This window comes from Dipodomys merriami, unplaced genomic scaffold (genome assembly GCF_024711535.1).
Source record: "Dipodomys merriami isolate MVZ:Mamm:240054 unplaced genomic scaffold, mDipMer1.0.p SCAF_278, whole genome shotgun sequence".
NCBI classification, from domain to species: Eukaryota; Metazoa; Chordata; class Mammalia; order Rodentia; family Heteromyidae; genus Dipodomys; species Dipodomys merriami.
In genome coordinates this window covers 42,429-67,861 of record NW_027204248.1, presented here as the reverse complement: position 1 = coordinate 67,861, position 25,433 = coordinate 42,429, and the positions used below count along the sequence as shown (strand labels likewise).

Sequence of the window (25,433 nt, the reverse complement as noted above, 5' to 3'; positions counted from 1 at the left end):
CTGTAATCTTGTTCAATCACTTTGGAAAAAACTATGGAAGTTGCTTACAAAACTGAATAGAGAGCTACCTATTATCCAGCAATCCCACTTACGGGATGCAAGGAGGTACAAATGAATTATCTGAAATGTCATAGTCCATGGAGAGTGAAAATACTATAATTCTCTTAAAAGACTGTCAAAGCCCAGCAAAATAAATAGCAGTAAATGCGTACTGCAAGAGACGACAGTGGGGGGCAATGTGAGAGGGGTAGGAAATTGAAGGGGAAAAGGATAGAATACAGACAACAATCCATTGTATAATTCCTAGAATTGAAATATACAAAAGAAGGGGTAGTGTGAAATGGGAGTGGAGATGTTGATGTGGTAACACAATTACAGGTGCATTGTACATATAAACTGCTTTGTTAAATGGCAAGTAATTCCATAACAAAATATTTAGATACTTAAGGATTGGGCTTGATTGGGAGGGGTGGATGAGAATGTTGAAAGGGGTGATATTGATCAAGATGCACTGTATCCCATATACTGTTTCAGTGAATGGCAACTCCTTTGTACAACTACTTAAAGATAAAAACTTTTTGAACTTAATTATGATAGTTGAATATAGTTGAACCTCAATTCAATTCCAATTTAAAAATATTTCTAACCTGGAGACTTGGAGAATAAAATTCAAATAATAAAATAATATAAATATTTTTATCAAAATTTGTGATATTTAACTCCAAACTACTTTGCTTTTTGTTAGCCATTGGGCTTTTATGAGAGAATACTTCAAAGTAAGTGGCATAAAATCAAAAGCACTATATTACCCATACTCTAGAAGCTTGAACATTGATTATAAAAATGGTTGTTCCAAGCAATTCTTTTTCTCATGGGGGTCCACTTTCTGGTTCATTATAATTATTTGCTGGACATTCATAAGGCAGAGTAATCATATTGGGCTTCCTTAATCAGGATCATTATTGCAGGGTCATCTCTAAATGGTTGATTCTAATGTCACCCGACAGGGGAATCAAATTTCAACATGTGTATCTGAAAGGAGTTACATCGTCCAATACACTTTGCAACATTTGCTTTAACTTAGGGTAGTATATCATTTGGATATTATTTTATGGAAGATAATAACTTAAGGACAAGCTTATATCATTTGATTTATGTGGATGATTCTTCTTAAAATGGGAATAATTATAGTGATGGCAAAGTGAAGTATGATAGTTTAATGACTTTTGAATCACATCATAGGTAACCATGTAAACATTGTACAGCCTTTCTAAGGCCCTTCTGATGTATTTGAAGAATCTCTGATGAGTTAATTGCTTTCAGAAATATTCGTTTAAGCCAACAAATACAAATATGGTTTCATTTTAATTACTTTCTGCTATTAGGACTTTCACAGACACCAAAATCAGAGGATATTAATTTCTCTGATAAAATACATAATAAATTTTTTGTAATTAATATAACATGAAGACTGTAACGTTAATAGCACTAAAATACTAATATGCACATTATATAATACATTGACATTCATTGGTTACATCATTTTTAGATTATTTATAATTTTTAGAATATTTATAAGTGTAAATTGTTTGCAATGTATAGACAATGAGAGAAAGATTTGCATGCATATTACTACAGATGCAAACAGATTCACCTGGTTATTCATGATCCTCAATTCGTTAGTTTCATTCATGCATGGAGAACATGCAAAGAAGTGAAAATTGCAAACTTGAATTTACTACAGGGTTAATTATATCGAGTTTCTGTTGGACTAATAGATTTTAGAAATTAGTTTTGTCTCTTCCTTTCACCCTCCTTTCCTTCCTTTGTTCATTCATTTCTTCCTTCCTTCCTTTTTTCATCCTTCCTTCTTTATTTCTTTCCTTTCTCCCTCCTTCCTTCCATCCCTACTCTCTCTTTTTCTTTCTTTCCTTCCTTCTTTTCTTCTTTTCTTCCTTCCTTCCTTTCTTTCTTTCTTTCTTTCTTTCTTTCTTTCTTTCTTTCTTTCTTTCTTTCTTTCTTTCTTTCTTTCTTTCTTTCCTTCTTTCTTTCTTTCCTTCTTTCTTTCTATCTTCCTTTCTTTCTTTTACTGAGAATATTTCTAATGGCTATAGAAAATATACCAACTGTTGTACTCCAAGGTATTATGATTAATTATAAATATAACTAGTTTAATATTAATTTAAATATCCTGTTATATTTTGACAAATTATACTAAAAACAATTTCACAAGCGTTGCAAGATATGTAACAAATATTACTTTTCATGATATTGTTTATTTCTTCAAACTAAAATAAGAATTTAGACATAATATTGTGTATGTGTGTGTTGTTCTTGTGATTTTAACTCAAGACCTAAAACTTAGTTTCATTTTTCCCTCAAAGATATTTCTCTATCATTTTAGCCAGAATTCCGTTTTTGGCTTTGTGTGTGTGTGTGTGTGTGTGTGTGTGTGTGTGTGTGTGTGTGTGTGTGTGTGTGTGTGTGTGTGTGTGTGTGTATGTGTGTTTTATGATTTGTGTGTGATATGTGTGTGGGTTGTGATGTGTTTGGGCTTTGAACCGCAGCTTCCTGAGTAGCGAGGATTACAAGCTTGAGACATCTACGCTTAGCACAGATTTAATATGTGTAAGAATAAATTAAATTTCATATTATTTGAATTTTAGAGGCTCCATTTAACAAATTAACGTTTAGATTATTATTATTTATTAAACTTGAACTTGCAATGTGAAAACTAGTTTTCATTTTTATGAAAAAATATACACTCAAAGGTTTAGATGACAGAATTTTTGGACAAATTGAAATATTCTATTATTCAAAAGAGATAAAGAATAATTAATCAAATTTCTCATGTAAACTAAAAGCATCAGGCTCTGTCAGGCTGAATGAAGCAATTTTACATTACATTAAATATTATATACTTTGAACATTTAATTTTCTCTTCCTTTAAACATAAGCTATATTTGACAGAAAAAAGTAGATTCATAAATTTTGGGGTATATAAAAATCTCAGTTATTTGTCATGTATTTCTAAGGTTTGAATAACAAGTCATTTCAGAGAAACACTGAATTTCATGTATTATATGTCAATAGTGATTTTAGAAATGAATCAATCTCAATATGAGATAACTAAAGCACGATATTCCATCAGTTATCCAATTATTCCAACAGACTTTAATAGAACTTATTTTTGAATAGCTACTCTCTATAGAATAACTAAAAAATAAATGATCATGATAGTATTTATTTTTCCTTCAACTAGAAAGAAAGAACCTCACTATAGATGACACATACCTGAATGGAAATGCCATAAAATTATGAAAAATTCAAGTCATTATGAGTTAGATGAAATAGTCATTTTTGAAAGTCAAAAATGAAATCTCTTGAAGCTTCCTTATCTGTCAAATAAAAAGTATTTGTACTTCTAAATATTTCATTCATTTCTCCAGCAATGGTATAACCAAACCACCTTTATGCCAAATAGCTTCTCTGATTAAGTCATGTAAATATTTAGGAACAGAAGTTATCACAATTGTATAGATGTATCTATCCACCACGCAATAAATTAAATCTGAAATCAAAAAGGATTGGGATTAATAATTAGCTTTCACTATGTTGCAATAAAGAGATGAACCCTTTCAAGTGGGCATAGTCATAAAGATTTGGTCACTGAGAACTTGTGATCAAAGAGGATGTTAAGATCAAAGTCCTTTCTTCCTCTTCCTTCTTTTAATTCTCTTTCTCCTTCTCCTTTTCCTTCTCCCTCTCCCTCTTCCCCTGCTCCTCTTTCTCCCTTCCCCCACTCCTATTCCACCTCTTCTTTACTTCCTTGCTTCCATGAATACAAATAATCCATCACTTATTCCTGACATGGGGTACTGTGCCACCAGCAATCCAAAGCAATGAGGATAAGAAACATACAATGAAATGTATACAATCAGAAGTCAAGATTTATCTTTCCTCCTTTTAAGTTAATTTTATAATGCATTTTGTTATATTAATAGGATACTGAAACACATGTTCTCATTTATGGTAAGCGATAAGATTTACTGGAGAAAAATCAGACCAACATCACCATAATGAAATGATTGATTAAATTAATATTATATTAGGACAAATCTACTTTAAAATATTAGATATAATTGAATAAGAGGCAAAACATCACCTCTATGATTTCTCATGAAAAGACAGCAAAATACGATCTGTTAACAAAAATGGGTCCCATGGAACAATGGGAAACAAAATCTACACCTACAGATTGTGATATAGCTAGAAGTTAGTTTTCACTATCCTAAGTCTTTGACATTTTAGGTTTGTTTACACAGCTACTGTCATCTCTTAGGAAATGACTTTATTAATACTCAAATGTTCGCAGCTTATAACCCAGCAACAAATAATTCTTCTAAATGTAAAAGGCAGGGAGGTCTAGTTCAAAGCCTTGGCTTGGTGCCAGCTTAGTAAGGTATAGCTGCACCAGGGAAGATGGGTAAATCAGGGGTGGTTATAAAAAAAAAGCACTGGTCTGAAGCCTCAAAATAAGGACCCCATTCTGTGTGGACCAAACAGTCTCTAACATGAGGTTCTTTTTAAATTAACAAGCACGATTTTAGATTTTTGCAGAGTGAGAAATAGTTACAGACGAAGTCTGATATGTCAGGTAATGCAGTCTGCTCTTTCACATGTTACCCAATAGCCATGTTTCAACACATATGACTACAATGAGATTGTCCAAATTATACTGTGACTTTTACCTCTCATGAATCAAAATTCTAATAATGTCTGTCTTCCAGATGTTTTCACAACATTTCTCATGATCTTTTCTACTATGTTGTCTTCATTATTGATGCTCATACTACTTTTTTGTTGTTGTCTTTTGTGTATATGCCATTTTTAGTTCTTGAACACAATGTTTAATGGTCTCCCTTGTATTTTTTGCTCATGGCTGATGACACGCTATTCCTTGAGCCACATCTTCACCTTCTGCCTCCTGCTGGATAATTGGAGAAAACTTTTCACATTTTTGTCTGTTTGGACTGATATTGAGCTAAAATATTCAGGTGTTAGCTTCCTGAGTTTCTATGATTCTACACAAGAACAACTAACACCAAGCTTTGCTATACTATTATTTTAATTATGTCTTAGAAGAAAGTGAAGTCTATTTGTATTAAGTGTGCAATTTTCAAATACAAGTTTGAATCTACTTGATATAATGTAACTGTTATCAATTTTAACAGTTAAATCAATGAATGCTACATATTCCCAAAGAAATATAATTGAAAAAATGCATAATTATTTTCTTTAAACAAGTAAAGGAACTATGAATTTCTTTCACTTTACAATTCATGTTTTATATAACTTTAATTAGCAACTTCCATGACTAAAAGTAAATATATTAATTTTATACTACAAGAAGCAAAGTGATTATACTTAAGAATAGATATTTCATCACAGTCAGAAGATAAGTTTTTGAGCATTCTCCCCATAAAGAAAAGTTACATGCAGAAATTAATGGATATGATGTGGCTTGATCATTAAACAACATATAAATGAATGGGAATATCACTCCATATTTCATAAATGTGTAAAAAATAATTCTGTTGCTAGGCTCCAATGGCTCATCCTTGTAACGCTATTTACTAAGGAGGCTGAGAGGTGAGAATCATGGTTCAAAGTTAGCCTAGGCAGGAAAGACCATAAGACTCTTATCTCCAATGACCCACCAGAAAACTGGCTATGGCTCAAGTGGTAGATCACTAGTCTTGAGCTGAAGACCTTACCGACATCGTCCAGGTCAGGATTTCAATCTCCATGACTGACAAAAATTAAAAATAAAGTTACAAATAAACTAATATTTTGGTATAAATGTTAAAATATGTATTATAAAAAATCTTTAAATTCTCACTAGATATACTAGTTTATATAAACGTAGAGAAGTGAACTCTGGTTTTAAATGTCATTGAATCAATTGTGTAAATCACACATTTCTCACTCAATTCATATTTGTATGTTTATATACTTATATGCCATAAGTATATTTAACTGATATGTGATAGGCAGTGTGTTTTTAGGAATCTCCCTTGGCTTTCTAACATTAAACCTTCTACCGTAAAATAAATAGTCTCTCCAACCTTGTAAGAGGTTTCATCTCAATGAAGCAGAAAAATATAAACCATAATCATTTTTTGGAAGACCTGTAACATTTTACATGCATTTCACTTAGTTTAAGAACCAAAACATTCAAGTCATCTTAACTGTACAAGTAATAACACAATGTCTTCTGAGCTTTTCAGTCTCTTAAGAGATGAAAACCTTTAATTATATATCTATTTTTTTCTGCCTAACATCCTATTCCTTAGGAAGATCTTTTGTGTAACCTTGTGTTCCTGATTAGAAGACAGGAACAAAGGCAATAATGAAAATAGCTAAGGAAAATATTTGAAACAATTATAAAACAATCGCCTACACTCCTGTATTCACTGGTTTCAATGAGAATATACGTTAAAGTATCACGTTTTTGTTATCATTTAAAGAGGAATAAATGAACTTCAATTAACAGTGAAGAAGGAAAAAGAAAACTGAAGACAGCTAGACTTTGAACAATCCAACATAAGTAAAATGGATTTATCTTTTTTTTCTATGTAGTTGCCAAAATAATAGAGAGCAGCACCCAAAGGCAAGAAAACAACTAAGCCAAAGCAGTAAACGTTTGTCTATAAAATATGGTGAGGGTGTGACTCTTTCAAAGTCAGGCTTGCAAAGAGGAAAAGTGTATTTGCTTTAATGTGAACGATAAAAAATATAAAAATCCTTTATTGAAAATTTACATATCTAGACTAGGACTTCTTGTGTTGGAGAAGAGGAAAGATATGAAAAAGTTCAAGATTGTTTGACTATTCCCCAAGATCATTCTACCTTATCAGCTATAGCAATGCAAGTAGCCTTGGTTACTCTTAGTATCATGCTTGTTTACATTTAGAAGCATTATTTGTTGCTGGGTTATAAGCTGCAAACCCTTGAGTATTAATGTAGTCATTTCCTAAGAGATGAAAGTAGCTAAAATGTCAAAGACTTAGTATAGGGCAAACTATTTTCTAGCTATATCACAATCTGTAGGTGTAGTTTTTTTTTTTTTTACCATTGTTCCATGGGACCCATTTTTGTTAACTTCTTTTTCAACATCTGGTGATCCTATAACATCCTATACCATCCTGGGATTGCTTATCTTTACTGGATTCTCTAATTTCTGTTGGAAAGTTAAGAAGGAGAAAAGATTGAGTTACTGTTTCGGTTTTACCTTAATTTTATTACCTTAGAAACTGTAAATCAAAATAACATAAATTATCTTTATAATAACAGGAGACAGATTTCATTTCTATATTCTTAACCTAACCTTCTACATAACTTTGGTACTTAGTGATCCCCAAATATGAAAATGAAGATAGGGAGCTTCTTGTTTAAATATTATTTAGGAATTCAAGACTTCATTAATTCCAAGCCCTTAGTAGTATGTACATCATACATGTGTAAAAAGCTGGTGGCAACTTTTTCTTATTCTCAGAAACTAGGATTCGTGGTATCCTTGTAGTTGCATCAAGAAAAGGCTTGGTTGATATAGCTTACTACACCAAATCTGCTGTAAAATATTTTTACAAGATAAATGTATTGAATAATCCGTATTTACCATTTACATTTCTAAAGGACAGAAATCTAAAATAAGTCTCACTAGATTAAAATAGAGCCTCCTACAGAGCTAAAATATTTTTCAGGTGAATCTAGTGGAAAAGGCATTTACTTCCTGTTCTGATTTCCAGAAACTTCAGTATGTTTGTTCTTGTCTTTTCCTTAATCTTCTAATGTAGCATCTTTACATCTTTCTGATGATTCTTACCTAATGATGTCCCGTTCGAACTACAGCTGGGACTTTTGAGTATTTTTGCCCATCTGATAATTATTCAAATTAGTGTTCCTTGGGTAATGAAAGGTGATTATTTTACAAACATATATAAAATATAAATCTACATTTGATTGATTAGATATTTCGGGACTATAGGTATTTTGGGAAGGTATTTTACTGCCTACCACAATGAGTGTGTAAGCATTCTTTCTACCTGTTACCCTTTCATTAATTTTGAACAACATATTTCTTCAATAAAATATAACTAGAAAAAATTTGGTTCCTGAAAGCATTTAATCCTGATTAAAAATTGTCATTTACTAGAAATCTTAAATATCAGACAGCAGCTGCTGAAGCAGTTCTGGCACTTTCACTTTTTGTATATTCTGCTTACAATCTTCTCTTTTCAAGAGCATTTGATTATTATTTTGGAATTATGGTTAATAGTTATTTGACTGCTATTTTTAAAGAATGCACCACCAATATTAGTTCTCATCTTTTAACTTGTTTATGTATAATATATTTCTGAAAGAAACACAGCTATTTGAATTACATGAACTGCTTATTGAAGTGTGGAGAGGAAAAGAAGAAAAAAGACGTCCCTGTGTTTCATGTTGAAAATTTACCTAAAAGCTATTTTCTTAACATCATATATTTTTCATTTTGTTTGGATTCTGATAAAATTTAGCCTCTCAACTCACACAATGTTAATGCAGTCTTATTTCATGCCTACTAAAAGCAAACATCAAATTACTACATATTTTAAATTTTTTAATTGTCAAAATTATTATTTATTAAAAAACAATATTTTTTAAAAATTAGCCAAGGAATATTGTTTATTAGATGTTTAGAGTAGTGTTCAGTCTCTATTGTTGAAGCCAGAAAGGGAAAAACCATGCTTTTCTTCTTCCTTGAGCCACTCTGATTTATTTCATCTATTTCTGAAAGAATAAAATTCTGGCTTTGAAGCCTTTTGCTTGATATCCACAATGTGTTATTCTTTCTTTATTAATAGGAGAATTTGGAGAAAGGCTGAGAATTCTCACTAGAAAAAGGAGAAGAGGAAAAGAGAAGCGAGAAATCTAGGTATTTCTTTCTCATCTTAATCAGAAGTTCTTGATAATGATTGTGGATGTTAGATACAGTACTCTAGAGTGATTAAACACATTTATAGAAAGAGTTAACCCCACGTGATCACATAGAGAATGATTATTTATTTAAAAAATGTAATAGCATCAAACAGGAAGTGTTATCTATTTGTTTAGTGCTTGTTTAGTATTTGTTAAATTCTGATGTGCTGTATTCATACAAGAATGGTAAGAAACTAACATATTAATATCACATACTAATATTCGCTTAATTCTTGCTGTGTTTGAGTTTTGCTTCAATTTTACATGCCATATTCTTCCAGTATATAAGTTGAAAAAAGTTTCCCTCTAGAAATATGCTATTTTTATCGGTAAGGGTAAAGAAGTTAGCTCTTAGACACAGACAACGGGATAGAAATCTTCCTCTAGAAATAGCCTTTGACCATTTCTGGTTCATTTTTGTAAGCCGAAGTAAGTCACATGACCCATCTTGACATTGCAGAGTAGAGGTAAATCTCACCTACAGTAAGCTGATACAGGACAGACTAATATGCCAAGATATGCAATACTTGAGATAAAGAGGAAAAAGAAGAGAACTATAATACAATCAGTCATACTTGCCATCACATATCTCTGCAGGAAGGAAACTATTATGTACTTTTGTTTCTAAAACTACTGAGATCTTCAAATCATGTCTTTTATGCTTCCATGTTACTGGAATTAGAGAACATCTTAATACTGTGAGAGCATAAAATCTCAAAGAAAGCTGCACTAATTATTTCAATGATACATTTTGTTCTGCTAGGACATGAAACGATTTTATAGACAATACTTTATACTGGTAACTTCTTTTTCCAGAACTGTATTTTGTTAATATATGTGACTATCCACCAGAATAAATGTCTTCATTTTCTGCATTTTGTGCAGACAGTATATTAAAGTAGATGTGGAGTTCGTCAGTAGCACTTTGTAAAAGTGCAAAAAATGTGGACTAAGAGCCAATATACATATTTTTCCAACTTCACCTTCTACATTCTCCTTCTTCCTTCCTAGGAAATACACCCAATCAATAAAAAGGTTTAGATTTTTGGCTCTTGAACTTAAAAGTGTAAGTATAATGTTGTGTATGTCAGGGATGAATTTTTGTTTTTTTATATAATAATGTAACATCCCTATGAGTCCTGCAGGTCTTAACACTGTACTTCTTTAGGGTGATAGGAATGTTAGCCTTACTGGACTTAGTATTGTTTTCCACTTCCTTTTCTACCACCTAGCCTAAATTATAATACATAGTAATGGAATGAAAAAGTAATGCCATATTAAGAAAGTCATTTAGGGCTCTGGGAATGTGGCTTCATGGTACAGTGATTGCTTAGAATGCAAGAAATCCTGGGTTCAATTCCTCAGTACCACATAAACAGAAAAGGAAGTGGTGCTGTGCCTCAAGTGGTAGAGTGCAAGCCTTAAGCAAAAAAGAAAAGAAAAGAAAAGAAACATCTCAGGAAGTGTTCCCTGGACCTGAGTTCAAGCCCCAGGACTGGCAAAAATCTTTAGCTAGTAAATGCCAAATAAAGAACCTATATTTGAATATATAATTGCTCTTTCCAATAATGACTTAATCATAGTTCTTAATTCATGTACTTTACCTATATTAGAAGGCTGTGTTGAGAAAAAAAAAACATTTTGTTAGTAAGTCACGGCAATTAATGTCCGGAATGTGCTTAGATATCAAGTGAAGATTAATCCTGGAAATTCAAAGATTCCAAGATTTTGAATGGTCACTGCTAATCACAATGAGAAGGGTCGTCTAAGTGAGAATTGGAAATCTTTTTGGTCAGCATGGCACCAAAAAGGCACCAGCTAATTAATAGTTGTGATAGAAGTGAAGGAATAAATCCAGATGGATGAAATAAATGAGAATTGTTAGTTTTTTTTAAAAAAAGAGATAGCCGAGCAAGAACAGCACCATGCACGTGGTATTCAGACAAGTAGTAGGTGTATTCTTCGTTCCAGCTGGCACCAGGCCATCTTGGTCCTCCACGTGGTGGGGAAAGGCCTGGGAAAGATTGCTGGGAGATCTGGGAAAGAGAAACAGCTGGGAAAGAGAGAGCTGGGAAAGAGAAAAGAGCTAGAAAAGAGAGAAAAGAGCTAGAAAAGAGAGTATCTGGGAAAGAGGTGGGAAAGGGAGAGCTAGGAAAAAGAGAAGAGAGCTGGGAAAGAGAAGAGAAGGAAAGAGCTGAGAAAGATCTAGAAAAGAGCAGAGAGAGGGCATCTGGGCCTGGGGTAGGCCTTATTTAGGGTATGGTTGCAGAAAGGTGTGGCCACATCAAATTCAGATTGACCTCAGCGGATGCAGATGTGACCTCTTCCAGGTTTCCTAGATGCCTAGTTAACACAGGTACTGGGTGGAGACTTTGCTGAGAGGAGGGTAGAGTCTGCTAGCCATCCAGGAGCAGACCTCACAATAATAATAACTAAATTATACCAGAAATTCTTCTAGGGAACCATATTTGATTATTGAAGAACTAGCTATGAACCAAGCTTACTCCTCATTACCTTTAGCATTCTATATCACTTAGGCTAGTTCTTAATCTCTGTGTGATAAATTGAATGCCATTCTTTGTTATTCTTTCCTATCTGATTTCCATTGCTTTCTAAAAATCTCAGTCTTTCTATATTTCTCTACTAACAATTATTTATACTAAGTCCACCGCCACAGACATCAGAAGATGCTAAAGTAAGAGTCCAATAGCTCATGAGTCTTTAATGTAACAACATGGAAAAGGAGGACATATTTATTGCTACTTCAAATTTTCTGAAAAGCTGAAATGTCATCATTTGATTCAAATTTCTATTATTTGTCTACAGTGTCATTAAGTGCACATAAATACAAATATGAGCCGGGTGCTGGTGGCTCACAGCTGTCATCTTGGCTACTCAAGAGGTTGAGACCAGAGGATTGTGGTTCAAAGCTAGCATGGTCAGGAAGGTACATGGGACGCTTATCTTCAATTAGCCATCAGAAATCAGGAAGTGGTGCTGTATCTGGTAGAGCACTCAATTTGAGCTCAAGAGCTGAGGAACAATGCCCAGGATCAGAGTTCAAGCCCCACAACCAACAAAATAGTCAAATATACTTTAAGCTTTCCCAAAAGGAACTACGAAGTGAATAGTAATCTTCCCAAGCAGAAAATTTTTTCCAATATGATTCAGTACACCTACTTTTGCTGAATTATTTAAGTTATGGCTTCTTTGCTGGATGTATTCTCTTCTTTTAAAAATGGTCAAATATTACCTTTATAATAATCTTAATCTAATATTTCTTGGTTCCAAAGAGAAGTCCATACAGTTGATGTCACTTAGCTTTCTTACTATCTCAGTTCAAAGCCAACCCAGGCAGGAGAATCTGTCAAATTCTTATCTCTAATTAAACACCAAAAAATCCGGAAGTGGACTTTTGGCTCAAGCAGTAGTGTACTAGCTTTGGGGGCAGGTGGGCAGGAAAGACAATTGTTCAGGGACAGGGTCCAGGCTCTGAGTTCAAGCCCCAGAAGCAGCACAAAGTAAAGAAACAAAAAAAGCAAACAAAGAACCCCACTAATTTCTTTGGAACCATCCTTAAAGCACTGGTTTGAAAAGATGCTCCTTTTGCTGATCATACTCACTGTATCCTGCTTTATGGAATCCTTATGGATATGGCGAACTCAGGACCAGAAGAAAGGAATGATATCTGACTTTTACAACAAGAGAATCATCTCAGGACTTAAACATCCATGCATAAGTCATTTTAAAACCTCCTTGTCTTTGTTTCTTGGCAGTAGAACATTTTACAGCAATGTTATTTCCATTTTTTCTATGCTGGCCTTCAAATGGCATATTGTTTCCTTTTGTAATACTCTCAACTAGAAGTCTACAGAAAGTTTTATGAATAAAGAGCAAACTCGAAAAAGTCAGGGACAGAGTTTCCTTCAAGCCTTGGATTATTTTCTTGTACAGTAAAAGGACAACACAAATTAACTTGAAATTTGTCATTTCTCTATGTTCAATTTCTCTCCTGGATTCAGTTTCTACTTCCTGTAAAAGTTCCTTCCAATTACTTCAGTAACAATCTACGGTGCTTCTCCAGGCAAAGTGAATGTTTTCTGGCTTCATTGAAATAGCACAAAGACATCTTTGGGCATGAGGTAACACGTGTTTCAGAGACAACTTAGTAACAAGAAAATATGGAATTTACATGGCTTATAAAACATTATCCATGTACATATGGCCATGTAATAATATGTTAAGTGAAATGAGCCCCAAAATAGGGACACAACTTGTGTTTTTTTTCTTTTTTAATATTGTTTTTAATGTATCTAACATATATTATGTGGCTTTTTTTGTTTCTCTTCTATTTTCTTCCTCCATGATATAACCCATTTCCACTGTTTGATGTTGGTGACCTTGCACATACGTTTTTCTAATGTAGGGAGGGGAAGGGAAATAAAATAGTGAAACAAGGATACAGTATGACCTGTTGTAACAATGAGACGAACAAAACACTACGTTGAAAACGAACTTTACAACTTGGGGATAGGAGGGGAAAGTTGGGGTGGTGGGGAGAAAAGGCATGGCAGGGGGCTGGGAAGGTGGCCCAGTGGTAGAGTGCTTGCCTTGCATGCATGAGGCCCTGGGTTCGATTCCTCATCACCACATAAGCAAAAAGCCAGAAGTGGCACTGTGGCTCAAGTGGTAGAGCGCTAGCCTTGACCTTAAGAGCTGAGGGACAGCGCCCAGGCCCAGAGTTCAGGCCCCACAACCGGACCCCCCCCCAAAAAAAAAAGAAAAAAAAAGAAAAGGCATGGCAGGGGAAAGACAAAAGTGGAGGTAACAATGCTCGTTAGATAATGTAGTCATTAACTTACTTATGTAACTCTAACCCTTCTGTCCACCATTTTCACAATAAAAAACATGAAAAAGTAAAACATTATCCTGGAGTACATTAAGTTCAAATTTCCTAAGTGCTCTGTAAATTAAGACCTATTTTAAGTGGGAAGAAGGTTCTCAGAAACATTTTTTGTCAGTGTGTTGTGCATTATTATCCAAGTGTACATAAGTTAACAGAAGGAGAAAAAATAGGAATAGGAGAAAGAGAAGTTCTGTATTTAAGTATAATGGTTCAATACTCTATAGAAGACTCTGAAAATAAGACAACTTTCAAATAATAAAGCCAACGCCAGTATGTAGATCTATGGGAGTGACATAGAAAAAGCATTACTACTAAGTGGAACACGAAGGATGAGACCAGTCTCCTTCTTCTACTAGCTCTAAATCATGATAGCTAATCATTCAAATTTGTGAAAAATAGAATGAAAGAATAATTTTGGTTCTAAGCAATTCAGATATAAGACCATGGACTTAACTGGAAAAAAGGCCATGTCAAGAGCAGGAATTATACTAGCAATGAACTAGTGGCTAAGATTACATTTCTTTTTCTTTTTCTTTTCTTTCTTTCTTTCTTGTTTTTTGATGGTAGTGGGGCCTGAATTCCGGGCCTGGGCACTGTCCCTCTATTCTTCAGCTCAAAACTTTTTCTCTACCTTTGAACCCCACACCACTTCCAGTTTTCTGGTGGTTAATTAGAGATAAATGCCTCAGAAACTTTCCTACTCATGCTGGATTTGAACTGCAATCCTCAGATATCAGCCTCCTAATTACCTAGGATTACAGTTATGAACCACTTGAACCCTGCTTAGGATCACATTTCTATCAGTGTATACTCAGCATATGTAATGTGTAGGTTCATCTATCTTTATATGAACTCGATTTAAAAATATGGGAAACAGCTTAGATTTTACACTCACAAAAATGGTTGCAGTTCAAAAGTTGATACCCCTGGAGAAATAAAACTTAAGAATGTAAAGGAGTCTGGGAAGTTCAGTTTGCAACAAGCTTGGGCAAAACACTATAATTAACCAGCCAAAAGATGCATTAGAATAATGTCTCAAGTGATGGAATGCTAGTTATGAGCAAGATTGCTGAAGAAGAGCTTGAGGTTTTTTTTTGGGGGGGGGGGTTCCCGTAGTGGGTCCTGAACTCTGGGCCTGGGCTCTGTCCCTCAGCTCTTCAGCTCAAGGCTAGCGCTCTACCACTTGAGCCACAGCGCCACTTCCAGCTTTTTTTTTTTTGCTTATGTGGTGCTGAGGAATTGAACCCAGGGCCTCATGCATGCAAGGCAAGCACTCTATCACTGAGCCACCTTCCCAGCCAGAGGTTGAGGTTTTTGCATACATATATACATACAAATGCGCACATACACACAGATGCACTTATATGTTCAAACACACGTATGGAACAACTCTCAGATTCTGTAGAAAAGTTAGAAAATATGTCCTGAATAAAAAGAAAATCAAGTGATAATTTTTAATATTTGAAAGTCCTCAAGTGAAATTTCCCCAAAAAGCTTGAGAATATTACATAGGTGGGAACGGAGATAGTAAGAAAGTTAAGTCATCATTAATAAAGGGATTGGATCCAGAGTGGAATGAATCAGAGACCCCTTCAGTGCACCTGAAAATATTCATATCCTGTGCCAAATGTTAGAACATCTTTGAAAATAGTACATAAACAGCCTCAGCCATCATTCTAGTGGAAAATATTATTGGAGAAGTTCAGAATTGCTAGTCTGTATCTAGATTAAATAAATCAAAAAACTATGGTAGGACAATGTGATATAAGCCAGGAATTCTAGCACTCAGACTAAGACAGGTGATTAGAGAGTGGAATGACATAGTGATACTTTCAGTGGAATAGGTAGTATAATTTTGTCTCAATAAAACAAACCAAGAAAGGAATAAAAAATAAGCCAGAAAGGAATAGACAGTTGGAAGTATGGGCTAATTTTGTCAATATGTTTTGAGAAGTCAAGTTTCCTATTGAAATGCAACTCATATATAATCCTCAGTTGTGTTTAAATGTCGTCTTCATTACAGAACATTACTAGATGCAAAAGACCTCATGATTCCCAACCAAGAATTTGAAAAAGCAACCATCATTCTGTTAGATTCCAAAGAAATGATGAAGGATTTCAAAAGCTTAAGTCTAGAGAAATAGGAAAGTTCATTTAAAGTAGGACTTTGTAGACCTGGCTAAATAATAATTTAGATTTAAAATAAATATTTTTGTTTGTAATTTAATATTCTATAGGTTACTATAAAATTGTTTTTAAGTAGAAGATTTAATTTACAAATTCACAAATGATTCTGGCATTCTATTTGCCTAAAATATTCTTTCATGTAAGCTATAATTAGAACTTAGTTAACAGTTAATTTCAACAGTTCATAAGTAACATGATAATGTGAATAATCTAGATCAAGTTGACAACAAATTGATGCTATTAATTTATAAATTTACCAAAAGAGCAACTTTTTGAGACTTTGGTGTAACATGGTATGAAGAGAGTAATTGTGTGACATCTTAACTTCTAGGCCTGGGCACTGTCCCTGAGCCTGTTTTTGCTCAAGGTTACTGCTCTACCACTTGAACTTCAGTGCCACTTGTGTCAGGCTTTTCGTGAGCAGTTTATTGGAGTTAAGAATCTAAGGAACCGTCCTCCCAGAGTCTTCAGATCTTAATATTCAGACATTCAGATCTCCTGAATATCTATGATAGATAAAATATATAACTGTAAATAATATTTGCAAGTGTTCTGATCTCAAGGATAACACTGGGTGGAAAATGATGCAGCAAGTTTAGTGTAGTGTTCTTTCAAGAATACGAAGGGCATCACATTAGCAGAAATGTAGTATTTTTTTACAATAGTTATATGCTTGTCATGTTGTGAATTTAAGGAATTTTAAGGTGCACATTACAAGTTGGAAATTTTGGGGCTAGGATGACTTTATGGCATAAAAACTTGGGATTGATGGTTATAGAAATGATGGCTTACTTTGATGGACAAATTTTTACTCTTGAGGAATTAATATAGATACTTCATAGTTTTACCTTCTACCAGACTGTGGCTATTTTTTCTGTTGAATTTAAATATGTAAGGCTCCATTGAAAACTGCACTTATTGCAGAATTAAATAAAATGCAAACAGGTACTGTTTTGAATGTCTCTAGTGTGGCATGTTCAGAATTTGAAAATGAGTAGTTAGTGGTCATAGGAATGTTGAAAAACATATATACTCTGTCCTCTTAACAATTATTCCGTTTTAAAAGTTAGGAGTTTCAACAGAATTGAACTTTTTTTGTTTTAGTATGAGACAATACTAAAACAATCTTTTTTTCAAAATACTGAAAATATTGTATAGTTTGATAATATTCAAGTTGATGACCCTCTGATAAAGGGGTAATTAATTCAAATTAGCAGCCAAAAATGTTCATTTCTTTAAAAGGTAATACACATAGAATAATATTTACTATACCAATAGAGTAATATTATATTTTATACAGCTAATTTTTAATTTAATGATATCGTCAAGGTGATATATAGAAGGGGTTGCAGTAATTATAAGGTAGTGAATACATAACATGTGTAACTTTTTACCCCCTCCCTCATTTTTCTCACAGTTTTCCTTCAGCCCAATACCCCTCATAGTTGTAATGTAAATTTCCAACATGTTCTTTTGTGAGTACTGCTATTGCATTGGTTTGCCCTTTGTTCTTAGTCTTGCCATTTCGTTGTTCCTCTTCCCTTGCCAAATTAAGATAAATGTATATACAATACACAGGATATTGAAATCAAATATAACAGGGATAAACCAAAGGAAAAACACAAAAGAAAAAAGAAATCACATAGTACATTAAAAACAACCACAAACAGAAAATTCTGTTCCCATATCCAGGATTCCATTTTTCTCATCATCATCTTATATGGTCATACATATATAGTTATTGAGCAATTCTGCTCAACTGCTATTACTATCCTAGACATTTCCTACTTATTAAAAATGAGCAAACCACGGAATCTGTTTCTTTGTGTCTTGGTTATTTTACTTCGTGGGATTTTTCCAAGACTTTCCAGCTCCGTATGAATTTGAAGTATAGAATTCCACCGTGCATACATAAATCCATTTTGTAAATTCTTTCATCTACTGAGTGGCATATTGGTTCAAAACATGACTGCATGTAAGTATCACTTAGGGTCATTCAAAAATGAGAGATGCCACTTCCCCAGACATTCTAAAAGCATGATTTCTAAGTAAGATAGGATTTTATGGTGGTACGATTTTTGAGAAATCTGGATGAGTCTTATGTATATCTTGCACTGAATTAGGCAGGAAGCTATCCAATATCATAGAGGATAAAATGGTAGTGTCAAAAATATTTCCCTTGAGAAAGATATAGGAGGCTGCCAGAAGTATAAAGTAGTTCAGATAATTTTGAAGAATTTAGAAATGCAAGCTTAAGTATGTCTCTTTAAATAATAATTATGTAAGTAGAAGGACAAAAGAAGGGGACAGGAAGAAAATAACTGACAGCAGATCATTGTCCCAAGATAGAGTAAAAAAGACATAGTCTATAACTATCAAAGAGAGACCAGTAGAATACATGCCATTTAATTTAGGTACATGCAAAATAATTACTTGGCTTTTTCCTACTTTAATGCTCCAAAACAATTGAAAACTTATAAGAAAAGTTATGTGATTGCCATTGCTTCAACCTGAATACTAACTGTGATGAGCCCTTTTTTTTCTCACTTTGCAGGTGGAAAATATCCCTAGTTGATGATGATGTGGCTGAGTAGAGTCAGAGTTATGGGCTTGTTCTTGTACATTTATCCCAGAAGAGGTTAAAGCAGTTGCCCCCCCAAGATATCCTAGTACATTGTCTGAATCTGTACTTTGAACACACCCTCACACCTGAGCACATTATTTGAAAATATACTTCAGCATGTGGCACATTCTACCTTGTGCCCTTGTCTTCTTTGCACATTCCTTTTGAGTTCATCGTTGTTCTATTACCATTTCATCTGTAAAAACTGCTAAGAAAATTGTTCAACTACCACTTCTTCTTTGACATGCCCAGTCTATGTATGAAGGTATATTGTCCATATTAAGCAGTAGGGTAGTGCTCACTCTCTGAAGAGAAAAGTTCCATAATATGACCCTGTGTCCACATTAGAGTGTGTAGAATTTAAAGCATTTTAAGACAAACTGTGATATTAGAATTGAAAGGCTCCTTATGGACATTATCTGGGAGCTCATTAGTTTTCCCAAGAGAAACATAAATATCCGAAAATCTGGATTAATATTTTTAATGTTACCACTGTGCATGCATCCATATTAAACATTTGCACAAATAAATAAACAAAAAAAAAACTAAACCATAACAGGTAGATTGACTATGTGTTTATACCAAATTATGGAATAGATTTTGGATGTATTGCAAATTCCTAACCAGAATGAATTAACTTCCTCTCTCCCCACCACTACACACAAATATTTAAGAGTGTGAACAGAATTATTTCAAGTAACATACTGTAAATATTACTGCAATATCATGTGTATATCTAAAATTCCCTTGAAAGTAATAGATTCTACATTCTATTGAAATATTAGTTATTTTATTCTACGAAACATTTGGAACAATAGACTGTATATCTTTGAAATGAAAAAGGTCAAAAAATAGTAGCATAAAAGTTTTAGAGGAAGTCTGTCTTCAGCAATATATATATATATATATATATATATATATTATATGAAGAAAGACATACAGTTTAGAGATTATTTGTCATCAGAAATATATACATATATATGAATTTATGTGTAGAACGATGTACATTATAGTGAAACAAAAATCTTAAAACATAATTAAAATTAAAAAAATACATCAACCAAGTGCCAGTGACTCACGCCTGTAATTTGAGCTATTCTGCTTAATGAGATCTTAGAATTGTGTTCGAAACTAGCCCAGACAGGAAAATACTTTTTAGGGGGCTGGGAAGGTGACTTAGTGGTAGAGCGCTTGCCTTGCATGCATGAGGCCCTGGGTTCGATTCCTCAGCACCACATAAGCAAACAGAAAAAAGCTGGAAGTGGCACTGTGTCTCAAGTGGTCGAGATCTAGCCTTGAGCTGAAGAGCTGAGGGACAGTGCCCAGGCCAGAGTTCAGGCCCCATGACTGGACCCTCCTCCCCCTGCAAAAAAGTATTTGTTAGATTCTTATCTCCATTTAACCACTAAAAACAGGAGTTACCTCTGTGCCTCAAGTTGTAAAATGCTGGCTTTGAGCATAAAAAGTCTTAGGGATAATGCCCAGGCCTTGCAAACAACAACAATATATATCACATTAATTTCAAAAAAGCACCTTTTAACTGCTGTGAACATTTCTTAGAAACAAGAATACAAGCCCCTGGAAAATGTTAAGTAAAAACTATAGAATATTAAGTTTATGTTAAAGACATGACTATTTAATTTAAGATATTTAGGTAATGATTAGGAATTAAGAATAATGATAATATATTGGGACTGGTCTTTTATTTTATTTTACTATAGTAATAAAATGATATTTGTAATGATTGTATAAAAATAATCTTGTTTGGTATTTGAGCTATAATAAATAATAAACATTTTTAAAGATTTCCATAGGAAAAAATCATTTTCTTAATGGTATCAATTCTTTTGATTTTTTTTTCTTTTCTTTTTTTCCTTTTTTTTTTCCTTTGATTCGCTTTTTTTTAAATTTTATTTTTTATTGTGAACATACTGTACAGAGGAGTTACAATTACATGGGCAAGATAATGAGTACATTTCTTATCAAGCATTGCAGCTTCCTCCTTTTTTTACCCCTCACATCCCTTCCCAGGGGATCAATTCTTTTGTAATGTCAAAACAATTAAAAAAATTATTCCAAGGCTGGTTTGCTCTAAGACTATATTTGTTTTCTTGTTCTAGTTTTTATATGTTGGTAGAAATTAACATTCCAAAAATTCAATGGATATTGATATTCAGGAACATCTTCATAGGTACTAATATTGGAGTCGCTTAAGTGGAATTGTTTTATTTAATTTGTTATTTTCACAAATAAATTAAAATGATTATGTATTTTGTTTCTTTTCACTGCTATTGGCTCTTACATTAAGAATAGTTTTTTTTTTCCTAACAAAGTAGAGAATACAATTGGATTGAGGAAGTAACATATGACTTTCATAGAATGCAGATGCATAGATTTGGGTCATCTGTCATTTGCTAAAAGTTTCTTCCAGAAAAGGTTATCAATTACTTATAAGTGATGCATTATTCCTAGATATTACAGTTATCGCATACACTTTTTGATTGAGTTATCTCTGTATAAACTCAAAAAAAACACCGGATCAAAAAAACTCAAAGTACACAGAAATCACATCTTTGTTTTAAACGCTGTAGTTTAACAAGGAATTTTTAGCCAACACTGAAAACATCTTTTTAGGTATTCTGCAATTTGTGTGAAGTGTTTTTAACAATAGTTTTCTTTTTTTGCTGACATGAAATTCACATCAATAAATAATCTCCTTTTATTGTATACATTTTAGTGCTTTGGAAGTAAATTGTACAATAATAGGTTTTCCAAGCCTAATTTTCACAAACTTGCATTTCTTCAAATAGAAATGCTGTAAATTTTAGAACCGACATTAAAATTGATATAAAATTCACTTACAGGAATTTTCCAGCATACATCCTCTATAGTGTGTCTTTTCACATTTGTTTTTGGGGATTATTTCCAGGGTCTCACACATATTATTCAAGTGCACTGTCAATAAACTACATTCCCTGTCCAAACAAGTTTTTTACTTCTCTTTAATACATACATAGAAGTGTAATGGCTGGATAATATACAATTCTCTTTGACCTTTTGAAGACTTGCAATTTGCTTGCTAAAATGATCACAGTATTATACAAATCATTCTCCTATGTAGAGTTTATCATTTTCTCCACAAATGCATTACTATATTTTGTGTCATCTTTTTATATTAGGGTCATACTAGTGAGTTTTCTTTGTCTTTTTTCTTAGAAACTAAAGAAGAACTTATTTCATATGATCCTCCTATTGACTATTAATTTATATATGTTCTTCAAAGAAATATCCTATTCAGGTAAAATTTATATAGAATTAGAAGATATAAAAATACTTAAGATTCAGAAATATTGTAGCATTAACAAATATGTTCCCTGTATCTGTTGGATATGTTTTCACTTCGGTTATAGTATCCTTTGGATTATGAAAAGCTATCACTTGATATTATCCAGTTTATTCTTGTTTTTCTTTAGCCACTAATGATTTCCATGTCAAATTTTTAGAAATCCTTAGTGATGCAATGTCATGAAATTTTACATTTATGATTTATAGGTTTTCACATCTCACATTTAGTTTGATAATCATTTTTATTTTAATTTTTTGTATAAGGATGGAGGTAGGACGGGTTCCTGAGGCTCATATCTGTAACCCTAGTTACTGAGGAGTCTGAGATCTGAGGATCACAGTTTAAAGCCATCCCGGGCATAAACGTCCATGAGAATCTTATATCCAATAAACTTCTAGAAAACCAGATCTGGTTCTGTGACTCAAGCGGTAGGGCACTCACATTGAGCGGAAGAGCACACAGACAGCGCCTAAGCCCAGAGTTCAAGCCCCATGAATGACAAAAATACAAAACAAAACAAAAAAGGTTTGAGGTAGTAGTCTAAGATCATTCTTTAAATCTCGAGAGAAAATAGTGTCAATACACCCATTTAAGATTTTATTTTTATTTCATAAAGTCATAGGATAGTTTTCAATATCTATTGATCATAAAACTAAGAATTTATTTTTGCAAATCTGTTACATTCTTCTATGTATCTGCTCTTATAGTAGAACTATTTTATCTTTACTACTAAACGTGGTAATAAGATTCAAAACTAGTTTGAAGGCTGAAGCTACACCCATTTTACAAGAATGTTCTGACTGACCTGTATTCCTTGAATTTACATACAAGTTTGTTGAGCAGGTGGACCAATATTCTACACAGATATCTAGATGTTTGTTAGTCACTCATATTTTGTACCTTGGAAAAACACAAGACCCCAGATATTATACATAGAGAAATGTCTTTAGAGAATACTGGAAACAACTAAAATTAATTTAGGAATGAGTTAAGATTTAGATAATGCTGTAGCATAATAAATCTGAATGATAACAACTTGAGCTTTACAACAGAGGAGAGTGAGAGGGGAAAGAATGATGGACCACATAGGAGCTATATGTCATTGCTATTGTGTTTCAAAACACAGAAAGACTTCAGAGAAGAGAAGGAGAAAAGTAAAGTGTCCTGAGTCAAGTTTCTTTTTAATCCATCTAATAGTTTGGACCAAAAGTCAGTGAAAAATGGGAAAAAATAGAAAATAAAGCATTGTATAATCCTGTTACAATGTAAGGAAATTTAGTAGGAATATGATAATTAATTCCCAAAGAAATAAAAGAAAGAATAGCTAAACTATAAAGGGAGAAAGAATGAAGAGAGAAAAAAAGCAAAGTAAAACCTTTATCAATAACAAACACAAGAGTTTGGAAGTGGAGAGGCAGTGGGAATATTCTAAATAACAATAAAAATTGCTAGCGTGGATAGAATATGGATCACATTTTATCATATATAATTTTGAAAAAACATACTAGGAATGAAAGTTTCAAAGTCATGATTTAAAACAATATTTGGACTATAGGCAGTATAGCCCAGTGGTAAAACATTGGCCTAGCATGTGTGAAGCAATGGTGTGATCTCTCAAACATTACAAAGTACACACAAAGCACACACACACAAAAACCACATAAACACACACATACACACTACATACACACATTTGGAATATTGATATTATCATATTAAATGGAGGAAATTATCACAAATAGGAAAAGTATGTTATATATGAAATCTTAATATTGCTCGTACAATTTAAAAGTTTAGTAGAAATAAAATAATCACAATATACTTGGATTTTATAGATTAAGTAAATAGAAAATTATTAGAAGACATGAGAATCTTTGCAAATAAGTTTCAATAATAAACATTTTAAAATATGTGTCCTTTTATTTTGACAAAAGATTGATGTTACTGGTGTTTTAACTCAAGATTTAGTATATGATAGCGAGGTGCCCTATATAACACTAGCGATGGCTGTATCTCTAATCATTTCATTCTGAATAGTTTTATAATAAGGTCACAGAGTTTCTCAGTATCTCTCGAATTACAAACCCTATTTACACTTTCCACCATAGCGAGGAAATGGATGCCACAAATCACAATGCGGAGATCAAACTTTTTTTTTAATTCAAGTAAAAATATTTCCAAAGAGTGACCAAGTAATGAAGCCTTTCTTAATAAAGTATGTGCTTCTTGAAAATACAGTACGTATTTGTTACCTGGACAAATATGTTTATAACTATAAGAAAATAAATTTATTTAAAATCAATAGCCATATAAGAATTAAGAAAATAATTTAAAATAGTCACATGTTAAATATTATAAAAGCAAAATACATGTGTCTGAATAGTTTACATGTGTATAAACATTGCAAAAATAAATTAACTAATCGTACAACTCTGAAAAAATGAATTAACCTAAAGAAACAAATCATTTAAGCCCAAAATTTGAAATTTAGAAAATAAAATGAAGTGTACTCTTTAGTTTACTTAAGTGTAAACCCTCTGTATATCGATTTTATAATAAAAGTGCATTAACAAAGAAAGCAAAAGTACCCATGGAACAATAGCAACTGCAAAAGCATCAGTAGTTCTTCTTTTGAGTGTACAAAAAATTGATGGAAGAGATAACAATGTTCCCTCCCTATGAAATGTACTCATTACTTTATTTATGTAACTGTAACCTCTGTGTACACTACTATTGAAATAAAATTAAATTGAAATTAAAAATAAACCAAATGATATACCAATTAAGAATTCTTAGAATCCATTGGTTAAAAACTTTGTAAAAAACTGCCATAAATACCCAAGGAATATACTTTGATGATACTATTTAAATACTTCAACTTCAGCAGAAAAGCAAAAAGTTTAAAAACAGTTACAAAGTAAAGTAACAAATCAGAATATATTACTATTAATGATAATCATAAGATGAATTTATAGTGGTAGTCAAATATGTAAGAAATGATGCAATTTGCCAATAATTTGCACTTAATAAGTGAGAAAGAATTTTTAAATTATCATAAGATTAATGAAGAAACTGTTCTGTCACGTCATATGATAATCAGATGAAGCTGATATTAGAGCAAAGAAGAGATTTTACTAAGTTTTTGAATGTTCATGTATATACTTACTTTGGTTGTGGGAAATTGTGGATATTTCAACTTGGGGGTATATTTTTCTTGCTAGGCCGGCGTCATATCAGTGGTTAATTTTAGGATAGGGGTTTCCTTTCCACAAGAACATGCACCTGATCTGTCCTTTTAGCTTTCTCATCATCAGTGGCATCTGAGATAAACACCAACTTTTCCAACC

General features: G+C 32.9%; 1 long non-coding RNA gene across 1 annotated transcript in view; it reads right to left on the bottom strand.

The window, feature by feature from the left end:
* Positions 1-4,818: 4,818 nt before the first annotated feature.
* LOC138837876 (uncharacterized) overlaps positions 4,819-25,433 on the bottom strand; it is a 51,448-nt gene continuing 30,833 nt past the window's right edge. Inside the window, exon 3 of the long non-coding RNA XR_011375483.1 lies at positions 4,819-4,990. This is a non-coding gene — a long non-coding RNA (uncharacterized lncRNA). The remainder of the gene's footprint in view (positions 4,991-25,433) is intronic.